At 30.8% G+C, this 17,891-nt stretch overlaps 1 long non-coding RNA gene across 1 annotated transcript; it reads right to left on the bottom strand.

The window, feature by feature from the left end:
* Window positions 1-2,780: 2,780 nt before the first annotated feature.
* Window positions 2,781-12,483, bottom strand: LOC105348501 (uncharacterized). The gene is made up of 6 exons (XR_010712436.1): window positions 12,358-12,483; window positions 9,660-9,771; window positions 7,887-7,998; window positions 6,176-6,287; window positions 4,475-4,586; window positions 2,781-2,893 (listed from the first exon to the last, which is right to left on the bottom strand). It is a non-coding gene; the product is annotated as an uncharacterized lncRNA (long non-coding RNA).
* Window positions 12,484-17,891: the final 5,408 nt, after the last annotated feature.

The raw sequence follows: 17,891 nt of genomic DNA, 5'->3' as shown, positions 1-17,891 counted from the left end.
TTTTGAAAATTTTAAAAATGACGTTACGTTAAAATGGAAGTGACATTTTCAAAGAAACTTCATAAACTTATAGGTATTATAATTGGACATAATCTCTGAAAGTTTCATTAAAATCGGTTGTAAACTTTTTGAGTTATAAAGCCGAAAAGGAGTCAGAAAAAAAAATAAAAAGAACTAGAGCAAAGCTCGTTGCAAAGCAACGAGTGGGTCTTCCGTTAATGTCGGAAGTAAAGCTTGAAGTTCCTGTAAGAAGCAGAGCTCTTAAACCAATAACAATAGTAACTAAAATAAAAAGATGAAAAAATCGAATTATTCCTGGTACGACTTAACAAAATACGAATGATTTTAAGTACGACTAAACAAAAACCTTTCCGATTTCAAGAACGACTTAACAAAAAAAATCCGAATGTGTTTAAGTACGACTTATCAATTATTTTTGGTACGAGTTAATTTAACTTTGATCATTACGCTATTTTTTAAACCAAGGACGCGGAATCAAAATTTCCGGAAAAATCAATTTTTAAGCCCCGATATCTCTGTAATGCATCGTCCGATTTTAAAACGGCTTTCAATGTTAGATTCAGCTTAATAAGCTCTACAAAACACATATTCATTTTTGATTTGATCTGAAAATTCATTTTTTCGAAAAATTTGTTTCACTTCCGGTTTCGACCGGAAGTGGCCGATTTTCATTTCGAGCCTTATTACAGAGGTAAATCGACCAAATCATAACCATTGAAAATTTCAAGCCTCTATCTTAAAGCGTTTTTGAGAAACGCCGCGGACAAAATGCCTTTTTAAAATTTTTAAAAATGACGTCACGTCAAAACGAAAGTGACGTTGTCAAGAAAACTTTAACATCTTTGAGGGATATTAGTTTCACATTATCTCTGAAAGTTTCATTAAAATCGGTTGGAAACTTTTTGAGTTATAAAGCCGAGAAGGAGTCAGAAAAAAAAAGAAAAAGTATAATAACTAGAGCAAAGCTCGTTGCAAAGCAACGAGTGGGTCTTCCGTTAATGTCGGAAGTAAAGCTGGAAGTTCCTGTAAGAAGCAGAGCTCTTAAACCAATAAAGAGTACCTTAAATAAAAAGATGAAAAAATCGAATTATTCCTGGTACAACTTAACAAAAACCGAATAATTTTACGTACGACTTAACAAAAACCTTTCCGATTTCAAGAACGACTTAACAAAAAAAATCCGAATGTGTTACAGTACGACTTAACAATTAATTTTTAGGTACAAGTTAATTTAACCAAGAACTTGATACTAATTTCTTAACCAAAAACGCGGAATCAAAATTTCCGGAAAAATCATTTTTTGAACTCGTATATCTCTGTAATGCATCGTCCGATTTTAAAACGGCTTTCAGTGTTAGATTCGGCTTAATAAGCTCTATAAAACACATATTCATTTTTGATTTGATCAGAAAATTCATTTTTTCGAAAAATTTGATACCCTTCCGGTTTCGACCGGAAGTGACAGATTTTCATTTCCAGCCTTATTACAGAGGTAAATCGATTAAATCATAACCATTGAAAATTTCAAGCCTCTATCTTGAAGCGTTTTTGAGAAACGCCGCGGACAAAATGACTTTTTGAAAATTTTAAAAATGACGTAACGTAAAAACGGAAGTGACGTTTTCAAAGAAACTTCACAAACTTTGAGGTATTATAGTTGCACACAACCACTGAAAATTTCATTAAAATCGGTTGTAAACTTTTTGAGTTATAAAGCCGAAAAGGAGTCAGAAAAAAAAATAAAAAGAATAATAATAATAATAGAAAGAAACCGAAGAATAACAAGAGGGTCTTCCGTTGAAAACGGAAGACCCTAATAATAAAAAGAAACCGAAGAATAACAAGAGGGTCTTCCGTTGAAAACGGAAGACCCTAATAATAATAATAATAGAAAGAAACCGAAGAATAACAAGAGGGTCTTCCGTTGAAAACGGAAGACCCTAAAAAAAACAATAGAATAACAAGAGGGTCTTCCGTTGAAAACGGAAGACCCTAATAATAAAAGGAAACAATAGAATAACAAGAGGGTCTTCCGTTGGAAACGGAAGACCCTAAAAAGAAACAATAGAATAACAAGAGGGTCTTCCGTTGGAAACGGAAGACCCTAAAAAGAAACAATAGAATAACAAGAGGGTCTTCCGTTGGAAACGGAAGACCCTAATGAAAAAGAAACAATAGAATAACAAGAGGGTCTTCCGTTGAAAACGGAAGACCCTAATAATCTTAACCCGCACAATAATAGAAAAGTCTTCCGTTGGAAACGGAAGACCTTAAATAGGTAAAACATTGTCTATTTTACAAAGCAAATGAAATAAATACCTTCAGTATTGACTTCTTTTAAGAGGACCATTTCAACATTAAAACACACATATACAAATTATTGCATCTTTTTTATCCAAAAACTTTAAAAATGAACGAGTTGAATATCTAATCTTTTTCTTCCTTTTTTTTTTTGGTCGCCATTCTTTAACAAATAAATGGGCATTATTGGTATTTTTTAAAAAAATGAATAATTGGGTGGTCATGCATATATCTATTGTTTATAAATCCATGGAATCTATCGCATTTGTACAAATTATTTAGGTCAAGGAGCTCTGAGCATATTCGACTAAGATCATAAATTATTTTTAATAAAAGTGCACATTCAATCTCAATATTGTTGATAAAATATCAAGATGGATAATTTAACTTCCGTATAGATATTAAAGTCAAATGTCTACTTATCTTTTTTATTCATTAAAAAAAATACTTTTCACTTACCACATTTAAGTTGTTGAAAACACACTTCCAACTTGTAGACAACGATCAGGTTGTGGAATATTCTGTAGCCGGAACTTTGTGTGACCACGTGACTGGTACAGTGAGTATATTTCTAATGCGGAAATAATTTTAAACACAATAATTTAGTTATGAAGCGCTAGAAATGAAGAATATGAGTCCTCTCATTTTAAATAATTAGTATAATGTTTTTTCGTATGTAATTTTAAAGACTGGTATGCTTTTAGTGTGTGTGTGTGCGGGGGGAGGGGGGTGTTGATGTTATAATAAACTGTTGTTCAATTCCTAGTTAATGTTTAGATAATTCACAAAATGCAGTATACATTGGAACATTAATTATGGTAAAAACAACTGTGATTATACAAGTTCGTTTATCTGATTGTAGACATTTATAGAAAACATGATGAATAATTTCGGTGATAAGTCATTTTTACCGTGTGTCTGTATAAACTTGGGTAAATGAGTTAAGGTCTGATATCATCATGATTATTTCGTGCAGTCCCTGATCTTTCTTACGTTGTTGTAGATTTCGACCAACCGATAAACGGAACGGGATGAATATCTGCCATTCAGTCATTTGAAAGGTGACTTAAAGGTTACTGAAAAGTGACTGAATGGCATATTTGTATCATTCAGTCACCTTTCCTGACAATTCAGTTATAATTCAGTTGACTGAATGGCAGAGCTTCATTTAAGACGCAGAGTATTTTTTACCGAATTTGACATAAAAGGACCGATCGTTAAAAAAAACTGGACATACTTTTGAGTTCATCCCTGAACATGTGAAACATATTTCGATATTAATTCATCTAATTCTTTGTGAGAGGTTATTTTCAATAAGCTGTACACGACAAGGAAACATATCTAATTTAAGATTGGATCTCCGATGTGGGGGATATATTTCCTGGCCAATAACTAAAAATTGAAGGGCTTTAATTATTGACTTCTAAAGCCTCAAAAAGCTCTTCAGTAGTACATTCTCTCTCTCTCTCTCTCTCTCTCTCTCTCTCTCAATCAATCAATCAATCAAACTTATTCCCTTGTATATAAAGTGGTAAAAAGAAAAGAAACAAACAGCTTTTGTACAGAATTACTTATTGACAAATTATATTATAAAAACCTGTATAATTTAAACTCTTTGACGAAAAAAAACCTGTTTAATTGAATTACTCTATAACAAAAACAGAAACAAATAGGTAAAACATTGTCTATTTTACAAAGCAAATGAAATAAATACCTGTAGTATTGACTTCTTTTAAGAGGACCATTTTATTATTAAAACACAAATATACAAATTATTGCATCTTTTTTATCAAAAAACTTTAAAAATGAACGAGTTAAATATATAATCTTTTTTTTTCTTTTTTTTTTCAGTCGCCATTCTTGAACAAATAAATGGGCATTATTGGTATTTTAAAAAAAAGAATAATTGGGTGGTCATGCATATATCTATTGTTTATAAATCCATGAAATCTATCACATTTGTACAAATTATTTAGGTCAAGGAACTCTGAACATATTCGACTGAGATCATAAATCATTTTTAATAAAAGTGCACATTCAATCTCAATATTGTTGATAAAATATCAAGATGGATAATTTAACTTCCGTATAGATATTAAAGTCAAATGTCTACTTATCTTTTTTATTCATTAAAAAAATACTTTTCACTTACCACATTTAAGTTGTTGAAGACACACTTCCTACTTGTAGACAACGATCAGGTTGTGGAATATTCTGTAGCCGGAACTTTGTGTGACCACGTGACTGGTACAGTGAGTATATTTCTAATGCGGAAATAATTTTAAACACAATAATTTAGTTATGAAGCGCTAGAAATGAAGAATATGAGTCCTCTCATTTTCAATAATAAGTATAATGTTTTTTCGTATGTAATTTTAAAGACTGGTATGCTTTTAGTGTGTGTGTGTGCGGGGGGAGGGGGGTGTTGATGTTATAATAAACTGTTGTTCAATTCCTAGTTAATGTTTAGATAATTCACAAAATGCAGTATACATTGGATTATTCATTATGGTAAAAACAACTGTGATTATACAAGTTCGTTTATCTGATTGTAGACATTTATAGAAAACGTGATGAATAATTTCGGTGATAAGTCATTTTTACCGTGTGTCTGTATAAACTTGGGTAAATGAGATAAGGTCTGATATCATCATGATTATTTCGTGCAGTCCCTGATTTTTCTTACGTTGTTGTAGATTTCGACCAACCGATAAACGGAACGGGATGAATATCTGCCATTCAGTCATTTGAAAGGTGACTTAAAGGTTACTGAAAAGTGACTGAATGGCATATTTGTGTCATTCAGTCACCTTTCCTGACAATTCAGTTATAATTCAGTTGACTGAATGGCAGAAGTTCATTTAAGACGCAGAGTATTTTTTACCGAATTTGACATAAAAGGACCGATCGTTAAAAAAAACTGGACATACTTTTGAGTTCATCCCTGTACATGTGAAACATATTTCGATATTAATTCATCTAATTCTTTGTGAGAGGTTATTTTCAATAAGCTGTACACGACAAGGAAACATATCTAATTTAAGATTGGATCTCCGATGTGGGGGATATATTTCCTAGCCAATAACTAAAACTTGAAGGGCTTTAATTATTGACTTCTAAAGCCTCAAAAAGCTCTTCAGTAGTACATTCTCTCTCTCTCTCTCTCTCTCTCTCTCTCTCTCTCTCTCTCAATCAATCAAACTTATTCCCTTGTATATAAAGTGGTAAAAAGAAAAGAAACAAACAGCTTTTGTACAGAATTACTTATTGACAAATTATATTATAAAAACCTGTATAATTTATTAACTCTTTGACGATAAAAAAAACCTGTTTAATTGAATTACTCTAAAACAAAAACAGAAACAAATAGGTAAAACATTGTCTATTTTACAAAGCAAATGAAATAAATACCTGTAGTATTGACTTCTTTTAAGAGGACCATTTCAACATTAAAACACACATATACAAATTATTGCATCTTTTTTATCCAAAAACTTTAAAAAATGAACGAGTTGAATATCTAATCATTTTCTTCTTTTTTTTTTTTGGTCGCCATTCTTGAACAAATAAATGGGCATTATTGGTATTTTTAAAAAAAATGAATAATTGGGTGGTCATGCATATATCTATTGTTTATAAATCCATGGAATCTATCGCATTTGTACAAATTATTTAGGTCAAGGAGCTCTGAGCATATTTGACTGAGATCATAAATCATTTTAAATAAAAGTGCACATTCAATCTCAATATTGTTGATAAAATATCAAGATGGATAATTTAACTTCCGTATAGATATTAAAGTCAAATGTCTACTTATCTTTTTTATTCATTAAAAAAAATACTTTTCACTTACCACATTTAAGTTGTTGAAGACACACTTCCTACTTGTAGACAACGATCAGGTTGTGGAATATTCTGTAGCCGGAACTTTGTGTGACCACGTGACTGGTACAGTGAGTATATTTCTAATGCGGAAATAATTTTAAACACAATAATTTAGTTATGAAGCGCTAGAAATGAAGAATATGAGTCCTCTCATTTTAAATAATTAGTATAATGTTTTTTCGTATGTAATTTTAAAGACTGGTATGCTTTTAGTGTGTGTGTGTGCGGGGGGAGGGGGGTGTTGATGTTATAATAAACTGTTGTTCAATTCCTAGTTAATGTTTAGATAATTCACAAAATGCAGTATACATTGGAACATTAATTATGGTAAAAACAACTGTGATTATACAAGTTCGTTTATCTGATTGTAGACATTTATAGAAAACATGATGAATAATTTCGGTGATAAGTCATTTTTACCGTGTGTCTGTATAAACTTGGGTAAATGAGTTAAGGTCTGATATCATCATGATTATTTCGTGCAGTCCCTGATCTTTCTTACGTTGTTGTAGATTTCGACCAACCGATAAACGGAACGGGATGAATATCTGCCATTCAGTCATTTGAAAGGTGACTTAAAGGTTACTGAAAAGTGACTGAATGGCATATTTGTGTCATTCAGTCACCTTTCCTGACAATTCAGTTATAATTCAGTTGACTGAATGGCAGAAGTTCATTTAAGACGCAGAGTATTTTTTACCGAATTTGACATAAAAGGACCGATCGTTAAAAAAAACTGGACATACTTTTGAGTTCATCCCTGTGCATGTGAAACATATTTCGATATTAATTCATCTAATTCTTTGTGAGAGGTTATTTTCAATAAGCTGTACACGACAAGGAAACATATCTAATTTAAGATTGGATCTCCGATGTGGGGGATATATTTCCTGGCCAATAACTAAAACTTGAAGGGCTTTAATTATTGACTTCTAAAGCCTCAAAAAGCTCTTCAGTAGTACATTGTCTCTCTCTCTCTCTCTCTCTCTCTCTCTCTCTCTCTCTCTCTCTCTCTCAATCAATCAAACTTATTCCCTTGTATATAAAGTGGTAAAAAGAAAAGAAACAAACAGCTTTTGTACAGAATTACTTATTGACAAATTATATTATAAAAACCTGTATAATTTATTAACTCTTTGACGATAAAAAACCTGTTTAAGTGAATTACTCTATAACAAAAACAGAAACAAATAGGTAAAACATTGTCTATTTTACAAAGCAAATGAAATAAATACCTGTAGTATTGACTTCTTTTAAGAGGACCATTTCAACATTAAAACACACATATACAAATTATTGCATCTTTTTTATCCAAAAACTTTAAAAAATGAACGAGTTGAATATCTAATCATTTTCTTCTTTTTTTTTTTTTGGTCGCCATTCTTGAACAAATAAATGGGCATTATTGGTATTTTTTAAAAAAAATGAATAATTGGGTGGTCATGCATATATCTATTGTTTATAAATCCATGGAATCTATCGCATTTGTACAAATTATTTAGGTCAAAGAACTCTGAGCATATTCGACTGAGATCATAAATCATTTTAAATAAAAGTGCACATTCAATCTCAATATTGTTGATAAAATATCAAGATGGATAATTTAACTTCCGTATAGATATTAAAGTCAAATGTCTACTTATCTTTTTTATTCATTAAAAAAAATACTTTTCACTTACCACATTTAAGTTGTTGAAGACACACTTCCTACTTGTAGACAACGATCAGGTTGTGGAATATTCTGTAGCCGAAACTTTGTGTGACCATGTGACTGGTACAGTGAGTATATTTCTAATGCGGAAATAATTTTAAACACAATAATTTAGTTATGAAGCGCTAGAAATGAAGAATATGAGTCCTCTCATTTTAAATACTTAGTATAATGTTTTTTCGTATGTAATTTTAAAGACTGGCATGCTTTTAGTGTGTGTGTGTGCGGGGGGAGGGGGGTGTTGATGTTATAATAAACTGTTGTTCAATTCCTAGTTAATGTTTAGATAATTCACAAAATGCAGTATACATTGGAACATTAATTATGGTAAAAACAACTGTGATTATACAAGTTCGTTTATCTGATTGTAGACATTTATAGAAAACATGATGAATAATTTCGGTGATAAGTCATTTTTACCGTGTGTCTGTATAAACTTGGGTAAATGAGTTAAGGTCTGATATCATCATGATTATTTCGTGCAGTCCCTGATCTTTCTTACGTTGTTGTAGATTTCGACCAACCGATAAACGGAACGGGATGAATATCTGCCATTCAGTCATTTGAAAGGTGACTTAAAGGTTACTGAAAAGTGACTGAATGGCATATTTGTGTCATTCAGTCACCTTTCCTGACAATTCAGTTATAATTCAGTTGACTGAATGGCAGAAGTTCATTTAAGACGCAGAGTATTTTTTACCGAATTTGACATAAAAGGACCGATCGTTAAAAAAAACTGGACATACTTTTGAGTTCATCCCTGTGCATGTGAAACATATTTCGATATTAATTCATCTAATTCTTTGTGAGAGGTTATTTTCAATAAGCTGTACACGACAAGGAAACATATCTAATTTAAGATTGGATCTCCGATGTGGGGATATATTTCCTGGCCAATAACTAAAACTTGAAGGGCTTTAATTATTGACTTCTAAAGCCTCAAAAAGCTCTTCAGTAGTACATTCTCTCTCTCTCTCTCTCTCTCTCTCTCTCTCTCTCTCTCTCTCTCTCTCTCTCTCTCTCTCTCTCTCTCTCTCTCTCTCTCTCTCTCTCTCTCTCTCTCTCTCTCTCTGTGTCAATCAATCAAACTTATTCCCTTGTATATAAAGTTGTAAAAAGAAAAGAAACAAACAGCTTTTGTACAGAATTACTTATTGACAAATTATATTATAAAAACCTGTATAATTTATTAACTCTTTGACGATAAAAAAAAACCTGTTTAATTGAATTACTCTATAACAAAAACAGAAACAAATAGGTAAAACATTGTCTATTTTACAAAGCAAATGAAATAAATACCTGCAGTATTGACTTCTTTTAAGAGGACCATTTTAACATTAAAACACAAATATACAAATTATTGCATCTTTTTTATCCAAAAACTTTAAAAATTAACGAGTTGAATATATAATCTTCTTTTTTTTTCTTTTTTTTTTGGTCGCCATTCTTTAACAAATAAATGGGCATTATTGGTATTTTAAAAAAAATGAATAATTGGGTGGTCATGCATATATCTATTGTTTATAAATCCATGGAATCTATTGCATTTGTACAAATTATTTAGGTCAAGGAACTCTGAACATATTCGACTGAGATCATAAATCATTTTTAATAAAAGTGCACATTCAATCTCAGTATTGTTGATAAAATATCAAGATGGATAATTTAACTTCCGTATAGATATTAAAGTCAAATGTCTACTTATCTTTTTTATTCATTAAAAAAAATACTTTTCACTTACCACATTTAAGTTGTTGAAGACACACTTCCTACTTGTAGACAACGATCAGGTTGTGGAATATTCTGTAGCCGGAACTTTGTGTGACCACGTGACTGGTACAGTGAGTATATTTCTAATGCGGAAATAATTTTAAACACAATAATTTAGTTATGAAGCGCTAGAAATGAAGAATATGAGTCCTCTCATTTTTAATAATAAGTATTATGTTTTTTCGTATGTAATTTTAAAGACTGGTATGCTTTTAGTGTGTGTGTGTGCGGGGGGAGGGGGTGATGATGTTATGTGAACTGTAGTTCAATTCCCAGTTAATGCTTAGATAATTCACAAAATACAGTATACATTGGAACCCTAATTATGGCAACAACAACTGTGATTATACAAGTTCGTTTATGTGATTGTAGACTTTTATAGAACAAATGATGAATAATTTCGTTGAATAGTCATTTTTACCGGGTGCCTGTACAAAGTTGGGTAAATGAGTTAACGTCTGACATCATCAAGATTCTGTTGCGCAGCTCCTGATTTTTCTTACGTTGTTGTAGATTTCGACCAACCGATAAACGGAACGGGCTGAATCTCTGCCATTCAGTCATTTGAAAGGTGACTAAAAGGTAACTGAATAGTGACAGAATGGCATATTTGTGTCTTTCAGTCACATTTCCTGACCATTCAGTTATAATTCACTTGACTGAATAGCAGAGCTTCATCCTGCTCGGGGCGTGATGATTTCAGTTCTGTTATTTTTATAGAGTTATGAATTAACAAAAGAAATAAGTTCGAATCATACTCGTTAGATGTAAATATACAATGATAAATCAATCCTAACTTTTAAAATCACTAACCCCATACCTCTTTGGAATTCAAATTATTCTTCAAACTCCCGTTTTGTCATACACAAAATAATGATGTTTATCCTTCTGGTTTCGGCATTATCAAACAGAAAACTTAACGTCACTGCGACATTTTAAACGACGTCTTATTTTTTTGACGTTTTACTTAGAGGTGCATATTACGATACCGTAATTCCTTACTTACGTTTGTTTGGTACAGAGTTATAAGACAATTTAAATGCATGTATGGCTTGATAAGGATATCAACAGTTTCCCCATATTTAATAAAAGTAGTATTAGAGTACAATCGAAATATGATTAGCATTTTTTTAAAATGGGCGTTTTCATTACCTATTTTGTTTTGATTTGGCACTCAAACGCATGTACTAACTATCAGTAGTGATAATTATATATAAAGCGGACTCTTGTTATATTGAAATGATTGAAAACAATACAGTGACTTTGTATTTGCTTAGCTATTTGGTTATACATATTGTAAAATAATTATTTCGTTTTTAATTTAAAAAAAGAATATTGTAGTAAAATTGAAAATGAAATTATTCTTAACTTTTAACCTAGCAAATTACAAGAAGCGATTGATAAGACAAATGCAATATCATGTTAACATATTTAGGATATACATGTATCACTCCCAAACGTTATCCAATCCCCATATATGATGCAGGTTTTAATTTAATATTATTGCAAACTTCATCCAAACGGCACTTTAAAATCAAGAAACTAGCCATTAACAGTTCTCAATCTTTTGAATTTATCAAAAAAAATCTTTGTTATTGTGAGTACAAATCAGAGTTTATTTGCATTGGAAAATATTTTGATTCTTGGAATTGAGGGTTTCTAACACAGTAAACAATACAAATTTATGTTAGTTGACAAAGTTTTTATAACAGCAATTTTCTTATGCGCCATTAATTCCAAGAATGAAAAAAATAAACTCGACATACTATTGAGAAAAATTAAATTCGTCCCTGTTCATGTGGCACATGTTTTATATTCATTCATTTAATTCTATGTGAGTGATCTTTTTTAAAAAGCTGTTCACGACAAGGAAACATATCTAATTTGAGATTGGATCTCCGGTGTGAAGGATATATTTCCTGGACAATGACTTAAGTTTAAAGGGTTTTAGTTATGGCAACTAAAGACTCAATAACAGTAGTACATTGTGTGTGTGTGTCTCTCTCTCTCTCTCTCTTTCTCTTTCTCTCTCTCTTATTACCTTGTTTTTTGAAATGGTAAAAAGAAAAAGAAAAGAAAGCTTTGCATAGAATTACTTATTCACAAACCAAAAAACAAATCATATCATTCAACAACTCTTTGACGATGCAAAGTAAAAAGTAGCTGTATATTTGAATTACTCTATAACAAAAACAGAAACAAATAGGTAAAACATTGACTATGTTACAAAGCAAAATAAAATAAATAGCTGTGGTAAAGACTTCTCTTAAGAGTACAGTTTTATATGTTTAAACAAATAACTACAAAAAAATTGCATCTTTTTTTATCCAAATATAAAGAAAATAAACGAGTTGTATATATATTTTGTTTCTTGGATTTTTTCGCCATTTTTGAACAAGGACAATATATAAAAAAAAAGATGGGTCGTCCTGCATGTATCTATTGTTGATAAACTCGTGAAATCTATCGAATTTGTACAAATTATTTAGTCGAAGAACTCTGAGTTGCAATATTTGACTAAGATCATGATTCACTTTGAATAAAAATCTACATTCAAGCGCAATATTGTTGATAAAAAATCAAGATAGATAATTTAACTTCCAGATCCATATTAAAATCAAATGTTTTACTATCTTTCAGATTCATTGAACAAAATACTTTTCACTTACCACATTTAACTTGTTGAAGACACACTTGCTACTTGTAGACAACAATCAGGTTATGGAATGTTCTGTAGCCGGAACTGTCGGTAACCACTTGACTGGTACAGTGAGTATAGTTCTAATCACAATAATTCTGTGTACACACTAATATGTTACCCGGAAGCTTGTGGTACCACGTGACTGGCACCACCAGTACATTACGTATGCGGAAATGATTTTATACACTCTTATTAAGTGTTAGAAATGAAAAATAGGATTATGATCTTTTTTTCTTAACTTGTATAAGTAAAATAGTTTTTTTTAATGTAATGTTTAAGAGCGCTGGGCTTTAGATGTGTGTGCGCGGGATGGGGGGGGGGGTGTTGTGTTGCTGTTGTATTAAAAGTGTAGTTCAATTCCCAGATATTGCTTAGATAATTCACAAAATGCAGTATAAATTGGAACCTTAATTATGCTAGCAACATCTATGATTATACAAGATCACATGAAAGAAAATGAAAACATACCAGGTCTCTTAGTTCTTATTGACTTTGAGAAAGCCTTCGATTTTGTTACATGGTCCTTTAAATACAAAGCTCTAGAGGATTTGGCAATAATAATATAAATAGGATAGAAATTCTCAACAAAGATTATAAGCCCTCTGTTTTACAATATGGCTTCCTGTCAGAATAGTTCAAAATCCAAAACAAGATGTAATTTTATCTCGTAGTAACAGCCTGTTGAATTTATTTCGAAAGTGTGATAAAGTTAAGAGAGAAATTGTTAGTCTCGATTACCTAAAAGGTGGTTTAAAAATGGTTTAGATTTCTATCTTCATGGCATCTCTTAAATGTTCATGGATTAAGAAATTAAACTCAAGGCTACAAACGATGGATGGACTTTTTTTTAATCAATAAATGGTTCTGAATTTGCAAAAAAAAAATGATAGATTTTGGTGATGATTTTCTATAATGCATGGTTGTTCAAAGAAATAATTTTTCGGCAAGATGTTTTTAATTCTTGGCTCTGCTATACTAAGCAAATTATTAAAAGTTCATTAAATACCAAGAATGCTTTCAATATTACTGTGTGGTACAACTCTAATGTAAAAATTGAATGTAAATATTTAATTATCAAAGTTTTTTGTTGTTTTTTTTTGTAAATTTTATTTTTTCTTGTCAATAAATACACCATATAAACAACATTTTATCAATCAAAATATAATAGATGCGATAATAATGATAGTATTAGCATTGACAAAAGTAGCCACATAACATGTGCTGGTAATGATATAAAATATTTAAATTAGGTCATATGCATACATCTTTATGAAATAATAGACATATTCTTTTTTAAGTTACATTTAACGGTACATGTATACTGGCACTGTACCAGTTATCGGCTAAAATTTAATGTTTTCTTTTCGTATTTTCTTATTTCTTGACATTTTTGGATAAAATTTGCCATATTTTAAATAATGAACTCCTTATTTATCAATCTGTTAGTTTATATCATTTTTTAGAACCGCAAACATCTTGTTTTGTGATTTTTATCTGGTCCCGAATTTGCCGAGTTTTTACGACCTACTGTACCAGTTATCGGTTTCGTGGTAATAACATAGTAAAATCCCTGTACATGTTGATTTTATACTCTGCTAAATGAAATTTAAATTATGTTCCTTGTGGAGTCAGACTAAAGTAGTCGGGGTTGTGATACATTATAAACAAAACTCAATTAATTATTCTTTTATTATCATACGGTAATTCACCAAATCGTACACGTATTGAATACATAATTGTGCAATCAGGCGTTCAACTGCGCTACGAATCTCTCGGAAATTAATGAATTCCTTTTGTTTATACATGTTAAATGTATTGATATAATATGTCCAATCAAAGAAGGGATATAATAACCTATCACAAAGAGGTAATATTCTATTTTTAACTTATTACGTCATTTCCCCCACTGCTGAAAGTGCAAAGATGTAAAACCAGCGGTAAACAATGATCGTTTGGATTTTCCCGTGCTATAAACCCAAAACCTCAGTTTAGCCGATAACTGGTCTTAGCCGATAACTGGTACAGTACCAGTATTGCTTCAAAAAAAGAAAATAGTGGTAATAATAATTATAATAATAATAATAATAATAATAATAATAGTGTTTATCACAAAACTCATATATGTAAATCCGAGTGCTACTAAATAAATTTGAAGAATTCTAACAGAAAACGTAGATATATGCTGTCTATAGGGATCACCACTTCTTCGTTACAGTTCATTCACATACCCTATAGACAGCGCTACTGGAGGACTGGTTTCCTCTCAGTAGATATTTTATCTATAAAAGTATAATTTTATATAATATAAGTTTACATATAGTAATATTTTACAACATACGAGCAAAATCAGTGATATAACTTGCTCTAGATTTGTACTTCAAACATAAAACAGATGCGTAATTTAACAGAGATGATTTGATATGCGTCTTAAGACCTTCTTCGTTTTCATCTATTTTTTCTAATCTACAATACATTTTATACTTATATATTCTTAATGCTATTAAGGATATTAAAAAATTTAATGTTGCAGTTTTTCTATTGTTTTCTAAGTAAAAACCTATAATAATATGTTTCCATTTAACATCAAAAGAAAGAAATTTACTTAATAACCTCCATATCAATAGCACATTTTTACATTCATAAATCAAATGATAACTTGTTTCCATCTTGTTACACATCCTGCACTCTGGTTTCACATCTACCTTCCATTTACATAAATATGCATTATTACACAATATATTATTAAGCAGTCGGTAATTGAAGTCAGATAATTGTTTATCTGCAACTTCTAAAATTTTACAGACATATATTTTTTCCCATTGTTGAGTATCGTGAATTTCAAACTCCTTCGATAGTTTTATCTGGTAGCAAAGTTTTGTAAACTTCTTCTTTATAAAATTTTTGTAAAAAAAATTACATTTTTTTCCATACAAGTTATCATAGCCAGTTTGAAAATAAAAATCTAAACCAATTTTCTTATCCACAAATTTTGTATTTGCAAAATCATATTTTCTCACCACTGATTTTAACACAGAAATAATAGTCTTATATTCACATAACCAATTAGATCTATCTTTCAAAACATTGGTTAAACTTTCTAAAGTTCGAATTTTTCCATTATTATCCAGTATATCTTTCACAAATAGGATGCCACTTTTAACCCAATTTCCAAAAAATAATACATTTCCTTTGTATCGCATATTACAATTGTTCCATATCGGCTGTCGTACTATATCGACATTTGACATTACATCTAATCGGGAAATTTTACATTCATTTAGAGAACAAAGTATTTCTTTATAAAACAGTGGAAATTTTAGATTGTCTACGTTACTCGAAAATTGCAAAGCATACATCACATCTATATTATATTTCTTAATAAAACCGTTCAGTATATTGTACAGAACTCCTTTTGATTTTATTATTCTTGGTAACCAGGCCGCTTTTAAAGCTTTGAGTTTACTTTCTACATCAATGATACCCAGACCACCACTTCTTACATCGCCGATAAGAGTATTGCGTTTTATTCTTTCTGATTTATTCCATACGAAATTAAATATGAGACGTTGAATTTTCTTTAAGAATTCCTTCCCTGGGAGGCATAAAATAGACGCTACGTATATAAGTTTTGATATAGCTAGTTTGTTAATTATGCAAGACTTTCCAAATAATGTTAATTTTCTGCGTTTCCATGATTCAAACAGTTTTTCCATATCATTATATATTTTCATCCAGTTTTTGTTGTAACATTCCTCTTTGTCGTGCCCTATATACATGTAATATGAGGATAGAATACATTGTAATATAAACAGAAGGACTTAGATAATACAGGGAACTGTGCAATATCTCTTAGTAAATTAGCCAGAGAAGTGGACTGACAACATTCCTGTCAAAGGTGGAATAGCACACCTGAAATAGGTCACTCAAGTTAACTGTAAATTATTTGATTAAGAAAGATATAATGATAATTAAACTAAATATGTCAAATAAGCAAACAATTTGCAGTTTGGGGATAAAAAAAAAATAATATCTAAAAATTCAAATCAGTAAGTAACAACAAAAGCCCCTGTGGGATTCGAATTCGGGATGTACGGTTCACAAGCCATATACTTTATCCACTTTGTCCACTGGAGGAAGTTGCCGTTGATGAAGTTCTATCTAATAAAACGAAATGTCGTTTTGATCAGAGGTCAGCCATTTTGTGATGATGTGTTATTACACCTTAGGATAAAGCTATAACTAATATTATAGCACAGATAAGTTTTGATTAATTGTCTCCTAGATTAGTTAATATAGTTTATTAGCCAGGGAAGTGAAATGGCAACATTTCTGTTTAAAATATAACTTAGTACTATAGCAGAGGTAAGTTTTGACCCATTGTCTTCTTGATTAAGTTGACTAAACGTGTAACTTGTTTAATTATACCCCCGCAAACGAAGTTTAGGGGGGTATAATGATTTCACCCTGTCCGTCTGTCCGTCTGTCTGTTTGTCTGTCCGTCTGTCTATAGACGCAACTTTGTCTCCCTTATAGAAATTTACTACTGTATGGAACTGTTTGAAATTTTGTACATATGTTGATCACCATCTGAAAATGTGCACCTGCAATTTTTTTAAGGTCAGACAAGATTTAATGATTTTATGACAGTTTTCATTTTCCTTATTCTATATATAGTACACTGATGTTGAAAAGTAAGGGAGGTAATCCTTACAGATTTTATTATTAAAACACTCTAAAATATATTTATATATTACATCCAGATGGTTTTTTGTCTTTATGTCTTAACTAAACTTATTTTTTATAAGTATTCTATCAACTGACAATGCAACATTTTTTTTTGTCAATGATAAATTCTTAGGAGCTAATAAGAATATTAAAGACAAGTGTGGCTGGCTGAATTCACCTGTCCCAAGGGGGCCATTATCTGAGCCAAAAGAAATCATGGGCAGAGATACAAACAATATGCGCAAAAAGTGAGATTTAGCGCATTTTCAACAAATTCCAATAGGGTCTTCTAAATAACTTTATAACATTCAAGATAACACAGGAAATCGGGGTCTCTAATATTTTTTTTTATCTAAGAACAATTGATATAACAGTAAAACTTCATGCAGGAAATTTCATCAAAATATATAGAGTAGAAATAAATAGACTCACTGAATGTAAATATTATGTATTAACTTACTACGACCATTGAAATAGTTATTTCAATAGTGGTTGTTTTTCAATAGTGGTTGCAAAGTGCCCTTTAAAATAAAATACATCCCTAACCACTATTGAAATCATTTATTTCGACGGTGGTTTTACTTCACTAGTGGTTGCAACAGGCATATCGAATGAAAACTCTAAAGATCTTGATTTAAAAAAAAATAAAATCCGAAACACTCAAAACTGAGGCACTAGAATGACTTTTTAGAACCTTCTGAAACTAAAGTCTGACATGTCCAATCAACTACTTGACTTGCAGCCATTTTTCGAATGTTCAAATCATCACTCTGCAGT

The sequence above is a fragment of the Magallana gigas genome, chromosome 1 (assembly GCF_963853765.1).
Source record: "Magallana gigas chromosome 1, xbMagGiga1.1, whole genome shotgun sequence".
NCBI classification, from domain to species: domain Eukaryota; kingdom Metazoa; phylum Mollusca; class Bivalvia; order Ostreida; family Ostreidae; genus Magallana; species Magallana gigas.
Note: the sequence above shows the minus strand (reverse complement) of the source record. Positions and strands in the feature narration are given on the sequence as shown.